Below are 14951 nucleotides of genomic sequence, written 5' to 3' on the forward strand. Positions count from 1 at the left end.
TCAGGGCTTCATGCCTGCTAGGTAAGTAACGCTCCAGCTCAATTATAAAACAAAACTAATCTCTAAAAGCAAAGATGGCCTTGTAGTTGGCTTTTAACATGGCTGTGCCTTCTAACTCTTATTCTTTCTACCTACACTTCTTAAGGGCTGAGATATCCATCACTCCATCTATTTGAACCTGTCACTTGTAAACATTCTCACTTAATCTTTTTTATTTTAATTTATTTTTAAATTTAATTTTACATTCTATCCACAGTTCTTGCTCTCACTACTCCTCCTACCCCCCATCCCACCCTGCATTCACACCTCCTAACTGGTAAGGGCTTGCATGGGAAGTCAACATAGTCTGGCACATTAAATTGGGGAAGGATCAAGCTCCTCTCTACTGCATTAAGACTGAGTATGGTATCACACCACAGGGAATGGGCTCCAATAAGATAGCTCATGTACCAGGAATGGATCCTGGTCTTACTGCCAGGTATCTCACAGATGGTCCAAGCTTCACCACTGTCTCCCACATATGGAGGGCCTAGTTCAGGCTGATGGAGGCTCCACAACTGTCAGTCTAGAATTCTTGAGTTTCCACATGCTTGGTTCAACTGTCTCTGTAGATTTCTCCCTCATGAACTTGACCACCTTGCTCATCTATTCCCTCTCCCTCTCTTTGGTTTATCAGAGCATGGCCTGGTGCTTGGTTGTGGATCTCTGCATTTGGTTCTGTCAGTTGTTGAATGAAGGCTCTGTGATGATAGTTGGGTTACTCACCAAATAAATACATGACTAGAGGGGAAGGCCAGTTCAAGCTCCCTCTACACTATTACTAGGAGTCTGAGTTGAGGTCATTGTAGTGAAAGGAATTGGTCAACATCCTTACTCATCAGGGAAATGCAAATCAAATCTACTCTGAGATACCATCTTGCATCAGTCAAATGGCTAAGATCAAAACTACTGAGGGCAGCTAATACTGAAGAGGATGTTGAGTCAGGGGATCCCTCCTCCACTGCTGGTGGGAGTGCAAAGTTTTACAGCCACTTTGGAAATTAGTGTAGTAGTTTCTCAGAAAATTGGAAGTTGCTCTACCTCAAGAACCAGTGATACCACACCTGTGCATTTACCCAAAGGATGCTCAATCATACCACAAGGACACTTGCTCAACAGTGTTCAAAGAAGCATTATTCTTAATAGGCGGAACCTAGATACAACCTTGATGTCCCTCAACTGAAGAATGGATACAGAAAATGTGGTACATTTATACAATGGAGTTTTACTCAACGTAAAAAACAATGACATTATGAAATTTGCTGGCAAATAGATGGAACTAGGAAAAACCATCCTGAATAAGGTAACCCAGACTCAGAAAGATGAACATGGTATATGCTCATTTATAAGTGTATATTAGATGTAAAGCAAAGAATAACCATAATACAATCCACAGTTCCAGACAAGCTTGGTAAAAAGAAGACTCTAAGAATGACACATGGATCACTCAGGGAAGGGAAATTAGGTGAGATCTCCTGAGTAAACTGGGGGGTAAAGAAGGGTGAAGGAGAAGAAATGGGAGATGAAAAATTGAGGGATCAGGATAGTCGGGGGGGGGAAGGAAAAAGTGGGGGAGCAGTAAAAGAGAGATCTTGATAGAGCCAGCCACTATGATGTCACAGAGAAACCTAGTGGTAGAAAAATTCCCAAGAATCCATAACAATGACCTCATTAAATTTTTTAAAACCTGTGGATTTATGACATATATTTATTTACAAATAATTAGCTACATTCCTCACAGTTAGAGATGATAGCTATGAAAATACTGTGGCACAAAGCAGAAACCCATTTTACCTATATCCATTAGGCAGCTAGCATAACACTCGGATCATGATAGAACCATAGGGACAGGCAGATACATTGCCTGGACTGTTGCATCAAAGATATGTGATGTGGGATGAAAACAGTACTGAGATGAAGCTGAGGAATAATAAAACTGTGAAGTATGCTGCTTGGAACGATGAGAAAGCTCTCTGACATCCTAGTAGACAGGCAGATGGAGTAGCTTGAAAATCTGTGCTTCATTTGAGAAATGCACATGAGACAATGCCTCGCAGTTATTAGAATGACAAGTTGAATGGAACATGCTCTTGCTTGGAACTTGTGCTTGTCTCTTTCTTAACTCAGCCCCATTTCTCATTGACAGTCCAGCCCCTTCTTTCCAGGTAATACTTGTTCTAAGATGACCCATGTAAATAAAGATTTGGCTTCACTGAATTTCATTAATCTTCTGATTTCCCAACCTGTTCTGTATACGTCTAACCCAGGAATACCAACTTCCTTTCCAATCTCTCTAAGGATTGGACTTTCCATTAGGCTATAGACATAGTATGAATATTCTAAACTTGATGTTTTTAAATTTCAAACTCTGTGATTGACAGAATATTTAGAGTTGTGCTATCACCATTATCTAATTGTAAAGCACTTACACATCCCCCAAAGCAGGATAGGACTCATTAGCAATCACTTCTCATACTGCTACCCCCAGCCTCAGGCAATTGCTAATATACTTTCTGTCTCTGTAGATTTGGTTATAATTGCTGCTAAATGATTTAATCAGTCCTGAAGGACTCCTTTATTTTCTCCAAACTGCTCACCCCCTAATCTCCAATGTTTGAATATGAAGTTCTTCACCTGTATTGGGGATTCATTTCTTTGTGCACATGTGGTAGTTTTAGCTCAAATTATTAATTCTGAAAATATTTCTGAGGATTCTGTTTCATTCTATGATGACTTACATCTTTTATAAGTGAGGAGGTGGCCAAATTAGCAAAAAAGCAAAAAAGCCAAAACTAGAAAACAAACAAAAACCAACCAACCAATCAAACAAACAAACAAAAAACCAACTGGAAATATGAATTACTTGTTTGATTTTTAATCAGTGAATTGTATATAGTATTAAAAACTCCTGAAATATTCAAGGCATGGAATTCCAACATTTTTCTAGTTTGATTGAATAGTTTTGTCTTGGGTCCCGTGAGTAGGACTGCTTACTTATAAGCCATCCCTGCTTGACCCTGCACACTTTCAATGCCTTTAGTTAGACTATCTTAAGCTCTTTTATGTGCCATAGGTGAGACTGGAAGTAATATTAAACTAAATGGCTTATTCAGAGTTTAAGTGTGCAGAAATATGCATTGCATTGAAAGAGATCATTCTAAATTAAGAAAACTTCAGCTTGCTACTAATGAATGAATTAATTCAAGTAAAAAATAGCAATTTAGCATGATTACTTATTATAATGATAAATATGATTTATTGTGTATCTGTTGTACACATATTTGACCAAAATGCAATAAAACAGACATAAAACAAAAGACATTGTTTATTGAAAGAAAAGAGGCTCATTCAGAATAAATAGAGATGTTAAATAAATTATCTGAGTGAGAAGAAAGTAAGGCAACTTTGGAAATTTTGGAATGAGAAGTTAATAAAGGATCCAACAGTAATACAGAATACGTATCTTATAGGGTTTTTTGCACATGCTTATAATGGAAGAAAAAGATGACATACTTATCCACAGTAGCATGCTGACCCCTCATGTACAATTATTTGTTGTGTATGGATTGAGAATATCAGTAAGACTGTATTAAAAGACAAGGGTGCTGGGTATTGGTGGTGCATGCCTTAATCCCAGCACTTGGGAGGCAAAGGCAGGTGGATCTTTGTGAATTTGAGGTCAAACTGGTCTACAAGAGCTAGTTCCAGAATAGCCTCCAAAGCTGCAGGAAAACCCTGTCTTAGAAAACAAAAAACAGGGCTGGAGAGATGGCTCAGCGGTTAAGAGTATTGCCTGCTCTTCCAAAGGTCCTGAGTTTAATTCCCAGCAACCACATGGTGGCTTACAACTATCTGTAATGAGGTTTGCTGCCCTCTTCTTGCCTGCAGATATACACACAGACAGAATATTGTATACATAATAAGTAAATATTTAAAAAAACAAAAACAAAAAGATACAAGGGTGAACTTTCATAAAACTGATAACTGCTTCCAGAATTAGTAGAAAATAATGTTACATTATTATCAACATACCTAGTATTTATTTTCCAAAAATTTAAATAATAGTCAGTTTTATTGGTGCACTATTTCAAGCACAATTTTCAGTTGTTGGCACTGAGAGTGGGGTGTGCTATGGGTACAGTGCAGCACTCTACACATGCCTCTAGCTGGTACAATGAGGGGAGCATTTGTTTTCCATATGGATCTTGCAAGATGAATTCCTCCCAGTTTGTTTAGATTTTGATTATGTTGCAAACTGTAGCACTGTGTTTTATTTTAGACGTCCTTGACTTACTTTTTATATAGTGGGCATTGTTCTTAGCCCACTAATGACTGACAATGCTACTGAGATGTTAGGAGCAGCGTTCAGACCTCTGTCATGTCTAAAGACCATTTGTCCATTTTATAATCATATGCATTGCTTCCTACAAGAAGGCAAATACCAAATCATTGAGAACTGATGTGTGAAAAGACCTTCTTGGAAAGTTAAATTATGAAGTCATTTGCAACTTATCTCTTATTCTTTCCTGCTTTTCCACTGTTCTACAAAAGAGGCATCCCATTCATTCTGAGCATGCCAGTACTCCCAAGTACATCATCCTTATTGCTTTTGGAGCTGAGACCTTCTAGAGGTCAGTGTAACCACTATTTAAATGAAAGAAAAATTTTGCTGTTCCATATGAATGCAGTAAGTAATTGACTATTGCTTAATTTTGCTTATATCATGTAAGTTTAGGATTCAGATGCAGACATTAATTCTTCCTTTGAATATTTTATCCTTGGAGCAACTTTACAGAAATTTTCTCCCTAAACAATTATATTTTAAAGTAGCATAAATGTCCATAGATTTACAGGATTTGTAATATGCTTCTTCTGACTGTAGTGAATCCATTGGGCAAAAGTCTGACCTAACTCTTAATACCTTTTTTATAATGGATGCAATATTTTTTCAAAAAAGGAGGAAAATAGATTGACGCTGGTAGATAACCTGAGTCATGCGAGGTGGCATGTCATTTGAGAGGGATGGGGCAGCATAATGGGCTGCTCCATGAAATCTGGCCACTTGACCATTCTCTCTGAATCAAGGTCGTTTTGCACAGAGAATAAGTATAGCTCCTAGAGACAGTCTGCTTGAGTCCAACCTCTGTCTCCATCTGTTCATAGCCTGGTCACCTTGGGCACATTTCAGAGTCCACAGAGAATTGTGATGGGGATTATGTGAGACCATGCATGACTTAGAAACCAGAAAGGAATTGCTCTATTAGGCACCACAGGAGTCTCATTAGAAAAGGTGAAAGGAACAACAGGATGCAGTGTATAGCAATTATTAGAAATATAAAATAGTTTTATGTTTATATGCTGAGCTGGGCTAACAAAGTACTGGTTTTTAAATTGCTGGAAAGCATCTCTGCACGTTTAATAGATACCATTTTTATTCACGTCACGGCTAAGAGTGGTTGATCTAGCAGAGTGCTGAAAGCAGCAGGGAATAGGATGAAAAGGAAAAGCCAAAGGGCAAGAGGAGACCAACTACAATAACTAAAGCTTATTATGTTTAAGCACTCCTCTAGATACTTATTCTGGAGTGTGAGGTAAATTCTAGATGCTGCTTGCTAGGAGGGGATAAAATCATGCATGTGGGTGACCTTGAGGCCATCACCTATAACTGATTTCCACGTGTTCCTATCCAACATATGTTGATATGTTTAAAGTAATAACAGAACCAATTCAAAGAATTTCAAGCAGGAGCAGAAGTTTTGTAGTGATATACAGTGGGTTGAATGGTGATGATTATAAGTCTGGAAATGCCAAGTAAAGTAACAAACCCAACAGTGATAGCTGGAATATGGCAAAGGGGGAGGGCAGGAATATTACAAAGCATCTTTTTATGGAGGAGAAAACTTAAATCTGTTGTCTATCTATTATATTTCAAGTCAGCATAATTTGAAGAAAATTCAGTTTCTTGATATTCAAAATAAGGACTTTGGAGCTTAGAGGTTAATTTCCTATATGCTGTGGAATAAACTGTCTTGAATTGGTATGTTGAAACTGTACTGCTAATGTAATTATATTTAGAGATGCAGATTTGGGGATGCAATCGAGGTCAGATGAAGTTTCCAGGATGTGGACTTGATGGAATGTGATTAATACCCATATATGAACAGTAAGAAGCCTAAGAGAGATCTCAGTGATCTTTCTTCCTTCCTCCCTTCTCTCTTTCCATCTCACCATGTGACACTACAAGACATTTGTCTGCAAGCCAACCAAATTACCCTCATCAAGACAACCACTGTTTACCATGAGGTTGGGTGTTCTAATATCTAGAATTGTGAAGACAGATGTGATGTTTAAGTCATGTAACCTATGGGCTTTTGCTATAAAATCCTTGTGTGATTATGACTTGTAATTGTGGTCTTAGTCAAACAGGTTATTCAAGTTGGATGGAAGGAGAAACAAAACAAAACAAAACAAAGCAAAACAAAATGAAAACCCAGATAGTCAACAGTCATAAGACCAGAAAGTTAGCCGGGCCGTGGTGGCGCACGCCTTTAATCCCAGCACTCGGGAGGCAGAGGCAGGCGGATCTCTGTGAGTTCAAGGCCAGCCTGGTCTACAAGAGCTAGTGCCAGGATAGGCTCCAAAGCTACAGAGAAACCCTGTCTCGAAAAAAAAAAAAAAGACCAGAAAGTTACAGAATAAAATCTTATATTTGGTGGAGTCATGTAAAAGTAAAAACAAATGATATTGTCAACTGATTAAATTACCATGAGTTTGTTCTCCTTTCTACAAGAAAATTAATTCGAGCAGGAACCATGTCCTAACAGAGGTTCAGGAATGTTAAAGTTGCCAACTGGGACTGCAGTTCAGAGGCCTCTAGAGGAAAAAAGATCCTATGTTATAACTTGGTTCCTTTTATTTTATTAAGCACAATTGCTCTCCATGTAACTTTATTTGTCGACCTTCTAGTAGCTCTTTCACTGAAACTAATGGTCCATGATGGCATCCAGCCAGGTACCTGAACAGTAGGCAGATGTCCTGACCTGTACAGTAGATAACAGGCAGACCTGTGGCTTTGCTCTGCCATTGCAGCTTTTCTGCTCCGAAAACAAATACAACTTATAATGTCTTCTATAAATCGGAATATTTTATTTGCTTAGTTTTTGATCTTTAAGCTGTTGTATATTTTAAAATCATTTGCCGCTTTGGGGAGTGTTCTCTATTATTCCACAACTTTTTAATTCTTCGGTATCCATCCTGCTATCTCAGGTCATTGTGATTTGGGAATTTCCAACTATTCATTTTAAATACAGGATAACTCAAGAAGGAAATAAAACATTCTCTGCTATAATACCTTATGGAATTTTCTTTACGAAATATTCTTAGATGCAGTTGAGGATTCTCAATTCTTGGATGTTATCATTTTTTTTTATTTGCCCTTAAGTCACAATTTAATTATTTGGAACTGGTGCCTTGCTAGGCCTAGGAATGTCTTCCTATCTCCAGAGTATGCCTGGTTGCAGATACAATGAAATGAGAGCCTCTTCCACAGAATAATGAAAAGAACTCTATTTAATGGTTTTCAGCCAATATTGGAAGCAGAAGTTCTAAAACGCCACAGAGAATTGTTTGCAAGATTCCCAGAACAGTCTTGGCAAGCAAACAGCCTGGAGACTTTGGATATGAATTTGAATATCAGCTTGAACATATTTCCATTAAACAAAGGAAAGCTTGGTGTTCTATCTATCAAAAGCTATGAGAAATAAATCTAGACTGCTAATTTCCGTGTCACATTTAAATGCTATAAAGATAGTATTCCATTGGTGTAAGGATAGCCAGACTGGTTTTCATGATAATAATGGAAAGAAGGTAAAATTGCTGGATCACAGCAATTTCCCAAGCTCTGTTTCACTACTTACTATGATATAACTTAAAGGTAGCTTTTCCTTTGGCATAGTGTAGGTACTTTCCCTTACCTCTTTAAAATGTTTTGTTTATTCCATGATGTCAACTCAGCATAACTACTATTTGAGACTCTGACATTGGACCTCAAGTCACTTTCTAGCTATGACATTTGGCCAAACTTTCCTTTATTTTCAAAATTCAATCAGTCTAAAATTGAGCATGAGTTAAAAATTCTTGGTTTTAAGAGTCTTCATGGAATTAATGTAATTTTTTGCTATCAACTGTAAATTCATCTCAGATATACCCAACATTTCAAAATACAGTCTCAGGGAGTTCTAAACCAAGAGACCCTGGTAGTTGTTTCAATTCTAGAACAGTGCTACAGAATTGATGTCTTAATTGATAGAAAGGTATTTCTCAGGGAGATGGGGGCACAAGAAGGTAGGAATGGGAAAGGAAAGGAAAGGAAAGGAAAGGAAAGGAAAGGAAAGGAAAGACGGGGGAAGCCAGGTGGTGGTGGCGCATGATTTTTAATCCCAGCACTCGGGAGGCAGAGGCAGGCGGATCTCTGTGAGTTCGAGACCAGCCTGGTCTACAAGAGCTAGTTCCAGGACAGGCTCCAAAACCACAGAGAAAACCTGTCTCGAAAAACAAACAAAAGAAAAAGGAAAGATGGGGGAGAAAGAAAAATAGAAAAAGGGAGAGAAGGACAGGAAGGAGGGAGATAGAGAGAGAGAATTTGGTCTACTGTCTTCATTCCTTTATAAGGGCACTGAGCCAAAACTATCATGACAGCTGTATCATCATAGTCTTCTCTAAATCTAGACACCTCCTAAATACTTACTTCCACATACCATCCTGACGTTTTAGGCTGGAAAGTATGGGAGTGGGAACACAACCATTTATTCTATGTTAAAGACCCCTTACCTGGTTTTGGTGATAGGTAACAATAGGGAAGTGAGTGAGGAGAGCACTACATTGCTTTAAAGGACCACTGTTCTCATGAGCAAAAGTTAGTACAGATGAATGATTCATTTTAAAGAAATTCTGAATATTTAGCCATTTATGAGATACAGTCTAACACTTAAAATCCATCAAATAAATTCATAGAAAAGAAATTAACTATAGACTTCCGCCCTTTTGGCTCCCTGAGCAGCACCATGGCGGTCGGCAAGAACATGCGGCTGACCAAAGGCCGCAAGAAGGGAGTCAAGAAGAAAGTGGTTGATCCGTTTTCGAAGAAAGATTGGTATGATGTGAAAGCCCCGGCCATATTCAATATTAGAAACATTGGAAAGACACTAGTCACGAGGACTCAAGGAACCAAAATTGCATCCGATGGCCTCAAGGGTCGCGTGTTTGAAGTGAGCCTTGCTGATCTCCAAAACGATAAAGTTGCATTTAGAAAATTCAAGCTAATCACTGAGGATGTTCAGGGCAAAAACTGTCTGACTAACTTCCACGGCATGGATCTTACCCGGGACAAAATGTGTTTCATGGTCAAAGAGTGGCAGACCATGTTTGAAGCTCACGTTGATGTCAAGACAACCGATGCTTATTTGCTCTGACTCTTCTGTGTTGGTTTTACTAAAAAACGCAACAATCAGATCCGCAAGACCTCATATGCACAGCACCAGCAAGTCCGCCAGATCCGGAAGAAGATGATGGAGAGCATGACCCGAGAGGTGCAGAAAAATGACTTGAAGGAATTGGTTAATAAACTGATTCCAGACAGCATTGGGAAAGACATAGAAAAGGCTTGCCAGTCCATTTATCCTATTTATGATGTCTTCGTTAGGAAAGTAAAAATGCTGAAGAAACCCAAGTTTGAATTGGGAAAACTCATGGAGCTCCATGGTGAAGGTGGTAGTTCTGGAAAAACTACTGGTGATGAGACAGGTGCTAAGGTTGAACGAGCTGATGGATATGAACCACCAGTCCAAGAATCTGTGTGAAATACAGATTTTTAATAGTGACAAATAAAGTCTTATTTGTGATTAAAAAAAAGAAATTAGCTATAGTGTTTTATCCCAAGTGAATTTAGTTAAATTGCAATTATATATACTAAAATTCTTTCTCATATATTTCTGCACTAAGGATGAACACGGGAGAACACATATTAAGGAATGAACCCGGAAATAAATGTCTAGCTAATTTTATTTTCAAAAGTCAGTTCTCAAGCTGATTAGCTTACATATGTTGAAATGTAATCCCATGATGTTTGTTTGGGTAGACTTCTGACTGCTGGTTCACTCACCTCAAACCAGATCTCTGCAGGAATCAGTGCCGTGTGACACAGTACCTGTGTTAGTTTTTGGTTAAAGAAAATGGCAAATCCACTGTGACAGAATTAGCGGAAGAGAATCCAAGAAGCAGGGAATCAAAGCATGATGGGGGGAGACTGTAGTTTGTCCCCGTGTGTGTCCCAACTTTCCAACAAGGGCACTCTTATTTTCCTTGCTCTAATCTACTCCTTTCTTCCCAAACGCTCACGTAGTTCACCTTCATCCAAGCCAGGCTCAACACCAAGTGCAGAGGTGGCATCCTCGCATCCTTCTCCCATTGTGCTCTTATGGTTGTTTGACATCTGAACTCTACAACAAATTACATATAACTTAGTGTGGTGCCTCTCTGATTGAACCTTGATTGAAAGGACCTAGAATGATATGTGGGCAGACTTGTCAGTGAGAGCAAACTCTCTGACTCCGACACTGTTTTTGAATATATACTATACTAGAAATAGATCTTTCTTTGGAAATTCATAATCTTAGGTAACATACCTGGAGTCTACTGTATAATTTTTGATATATTTTTACTCTTTTTAAATATATTTCAATGTATGTATATCCTCCTCTTTACCATCAAAAAATTTAAGAGTTTACTAGTTATATATAGTGCCTGGTAGCTATATTTGAAGATACCTTTGAAATGATGACATTCTAACATTTATACTTTCTTCTACCAATATTATAGTATATGTAATGTGGAAATTGTGACTACCTTTTCTACAGAAAACCTCCATAATCTATGATAAAAAGCTTACCTAAACATTAAAGACATTTGCCTACTTAAATTGCCAAAACACTAGAGGGTATACAATACTTGAAAGCATTGTTAGATGCACTGAGACCCACACATTGATCAATCTTGGTTATACCTCCTCCTATAATTTTTGGCTTCTTTACAGAAGATGGACTTCAATTTGGCTGTTTTGTGAGGTTTCCATTGCTCACTTGATCACTATCGTAGATGAAGTCTAACACATATCTTAACTGGTTGTTGCATAGATGATCTCTGTCTGGGAGATCAATAGGAACCCTTTGACTCTTTATTCATATGTCACAATGCAAGCTTCAGGATTTATTTCCTTTAGATATATGCCAAACTCTTTCTTCTGTACCCACAACTGTAGACAGTATATGTCATCTTCTATGGATTTTAATAAAACTATTTTCAGTAGGCATGGCAAAAGAATGGCAACACCGAGCACTTTGGCACAATGGAGAGATTCAACCCAGTGTATCTTCTTCCAAATAAATGTTTTTGAGCATCCTGTTTCTTTTCCAAACGCTAAGACCTATAGTTGACCCAAAGGATTGATCTACAGGAATATAAATTGATGGTCTTCAAATGATCACATAATTTATCACCACCAACATCTTTGTTAGTCAGGACTTCATGAGTGTCTCTTATGACCTTATATTTTTCATGAAAGCAACATCAAGTAAGCTATATTTGAACATATGCTTATAAATGTAACACAAGTTCAAGATGGTGCCTTAAAGATTTGGTATAATAAAACAGTTGTCTATAATATGTTTAAAAGTTAGTTATTGCATTGGCTATTGACAAAGGGGTTATATTTACTTATTTTTTGTATATAGTTTATACACAATTTTTTTAAAAAGCAGTATGCAAACAGATAATCCACTTAAGATTTTCAGGAAGGATATGATGCTAGATACCTTCATGACTCATAAAATAATAATAGAAACACTTTTAGTGCCTACTAATGTCAAATTGTTTTTCTTGCTTCATTTCTGTTCTTCAAATAATCCTATAAAATGAGAATTTCCATTCTATTTTACAAAGAAAAAACTTATTCTCAGCCCTTCCTGTAGTTTCCATTACTATTAAATGATAGATCTAGGGTTTGGTTATCTGTGTTTGATTTCAAAGACATATTCATTTATACTCTGGTTAATCATTAAAACTTCATAATGCAAAATGTTGAAAATAAACAATCTTAATAGTATCAAAAATTTGTTTTTTTATATTCATGTAATTTATCAGCTTACAAAGTTCATGTGTAAAACTCTTTATAGCACCTCTATGGATTAGAAAGTAAATGTAAACTTAGCATTTCCATTTATTGGAAGGAAGCTACTTCATTCATCCACTTTTATGGTCTGGTAAACTCACTCGTAACTAGGGCTGATTTATCCTTAGGTCGGGAGATCACAGTGTATGTACTGGCTATGGTATGAGAGGATGGTGGCTTCTCAACTTGCATCATAGCTATCCATCATCTTTGTGTTATCTCTAAATTGCATGTCATTGCAACTTCCCAACTGGGGATTGTAAAATATCTGATGACATTAAGCTTTATAATTCAGTGAACAAAGATCTTGTCACATTGCAGATTCTCGGGCAAGTATAGCTATTTTTTTTTAAATAACATATACTTATGACAAAACTATGCTTTAGAAATATTAATGTTCTACTTTCAACTAGTCATAAAAGCAGTTGAGAAAATAATACATGAAGAGTATGTACAATAAATACACACAATAATTACACCAAACTCACATACTCAATTCTTTGCAAAGTGGACTTTGATCATGGATCAGACTTACCTGATGTTTTTTTCCCTGTAGTCAGACACTTGCAGATATCAATTCTTAGTTTATCATAAGTAAAGACAATGTATGTTACATATGCAACAGTCGTTTTTGGAGGAGATGGGTTAGGGCTAAGAGTTTTCAACAGAAGCCTGTGGATTTCAAGCTTTAAATAATTTTGAGGCTTTCGTATTTTTATTGCATAACTGATCGGTTTGATACAATACACTAGTATAAAATTATTTAGTCCGTAAACCCATTATTCTGCAAAATTTACTTACTTTTATGAGTCTCTTCGGCGGGTTTTTACATGAAAGACATTTTTGGGGTAGTAATTATACGATTTGCATTTTAAAGAGTAAATCGCAATCAAGAAAAACATTATCACACAAATTGCAGTGTGTATAATATGGTATCTGCAGATGTACTGTTTACTTCTGTAATGGGCATCTTAGATCTACTAGAGAAAAACAGCTAGAGAAAGTGAAAATAAAATAGTTGCTACAGGAGTTACAAAGACATTTCCCTCCTCGAATTTTCCTTCTCTCCCCTCCCCTTCCCTCCCCTCCCCTCCCCCCCTCTCGATATCATATTTTGGTCTAAACTTTAAAGAGGGCATCCTTTTACTTTGAGGCTGAGAGAAATATTTGATCCTTTTTTTTTTTCTTTCCTTAGCCCTCTGTATGTATTTTTTTTTCTGTGGTCCTTACTCCTCCTCTTCTTTTTTCTTATTTGGAAACTGATCATTTCTGAAAAAAATGTGTTTTGTCACTTGACTAAAGTGACAAGTGAAGAAAAATTGTAAACTGCGGTGTTAGTCTTGGGACAAAGAGGTGGTTAACCAGAGAGGCCTATAGTCTCCACCAAGAGTCAGATATGTAACAAATGACCAGAACAAAAGCAAAACAAAGTAGCCTCACTCAAACTTCAATAAAATAAGCAAGCACTAAGGATAGCAAAATTATTTGTGAGTGAGTATTGTCATGTGGTTATATGTTTGCCGAATTTTCTCCTTCCTTCACGGAAAAAAAATCATTTCATGTTTTATGATCATATTTTTCTAGACAAATGATGTTTATCCACATCATTATTACATTTTGTGATTGGTTTTCTACTACAACTGAAAGATAAATTTTGCATAAATAGATTAGACAGTTTTTTTCGGATTTGGTTATTAGAAAAATAGCAAATTCATTAGTGTTAATTTTTACCATTCATTTTGCTTCAAGAAATTTTATAATAATGTTTTAAAATCATAATGTAACTATTCATTTCTCCCAGTTTTTTCTCCTCCTTCTAACAACTCCCCCATGAACACCTTTATCTCTTCATCAAATCCATGACCTCTTTTTCTTTAAATTTTATTATACATATATGTATGTATTCTTTGCTAAATGCATAAGTACAACCTACTCAGTCTATATAATTGTTCTTGTTCATGTAAGATCCCAGGTCTAACCATATTGTGTTAGATAACCAATTGGGGGACTCTCATTCAAACATTACTAGAGATGATTTACAATTTGGATTACTTTCTTCTTCAACTCTATAGTTTGAAATACAGTTCTGGAAAATACCTTCTTGTGATTTGAGACATAGCTTAGGTGTTAAGAGAGGAAGACACAAATTTCATTCTCACTATTCACATGGAAGTTTATAACTATTCCAGTTCCAGGAGATCTGACATCCTTTGTCTTCTGTGGGAATCAGACATGCATGTTGTGCACATATATGCAAGAAAGGAAAACACTCATGCACATAGAGTAAAGTAAATCTAAAAGAAATTCCTATAACATATCTTCCAGGTGGTCTGAAAAATCACAATGTAAAAGACAATGTTCAGTTTAAAAGTAGACATGGGAATTTTTTGAATGATTATTTGCATGAATTAATTCGGGAATTAAAAGGAATTTTTTTTGAAAAGGCTTTCCATAGCCACTAAGGTATTTATCTATAGTCTATGGTAAAGTTTTACAGTGATAATTACATTGATTGACATGAAAATTTGGTGCTGGTTTGTGCATGAGAAATGGAATATTACTTTCATAAAAACATGACATTGATGAACACAGAACTCATAAATTCCAGTCTCTGTTTTTTATACTCTCGAGATCACAAGCTGTACCAGTTTTTGTTTTGGTTGTTGTTATTTTCCTTTCATGATTCTTC

The 14951-nt window shown here is 36.7% G+C and overlaps 1 pseudogene; it reads left to right on the top strand.

Annotated features, from left to right (window-relative positions):
* The first annotated feature begins 9101 nt into the window (after window positions 1–9101).
* Window positions 9102–9926, top strand: LOC121452428 (annotated as a pseudogene).
* The last annotated feature ends 5025 nt before the right edge of the window (window positions 9927–14951 follow it).

Source organism: Microtus oregoni, unplaced genomic scaffold, assembly GCF_018167655.1.
Source record: "Microtus oregoni isolate MIOR12 unplaced genomic scaffold, Mior012 000009F_ref0000495, whole genome shotgun sequence".
Classification (NCBI taxonomy): Eukaryota; Metazoa; Chordata; class Mammalia; order Rodentia; family Cricetidae; genus Microtus; species Microtus oregoni.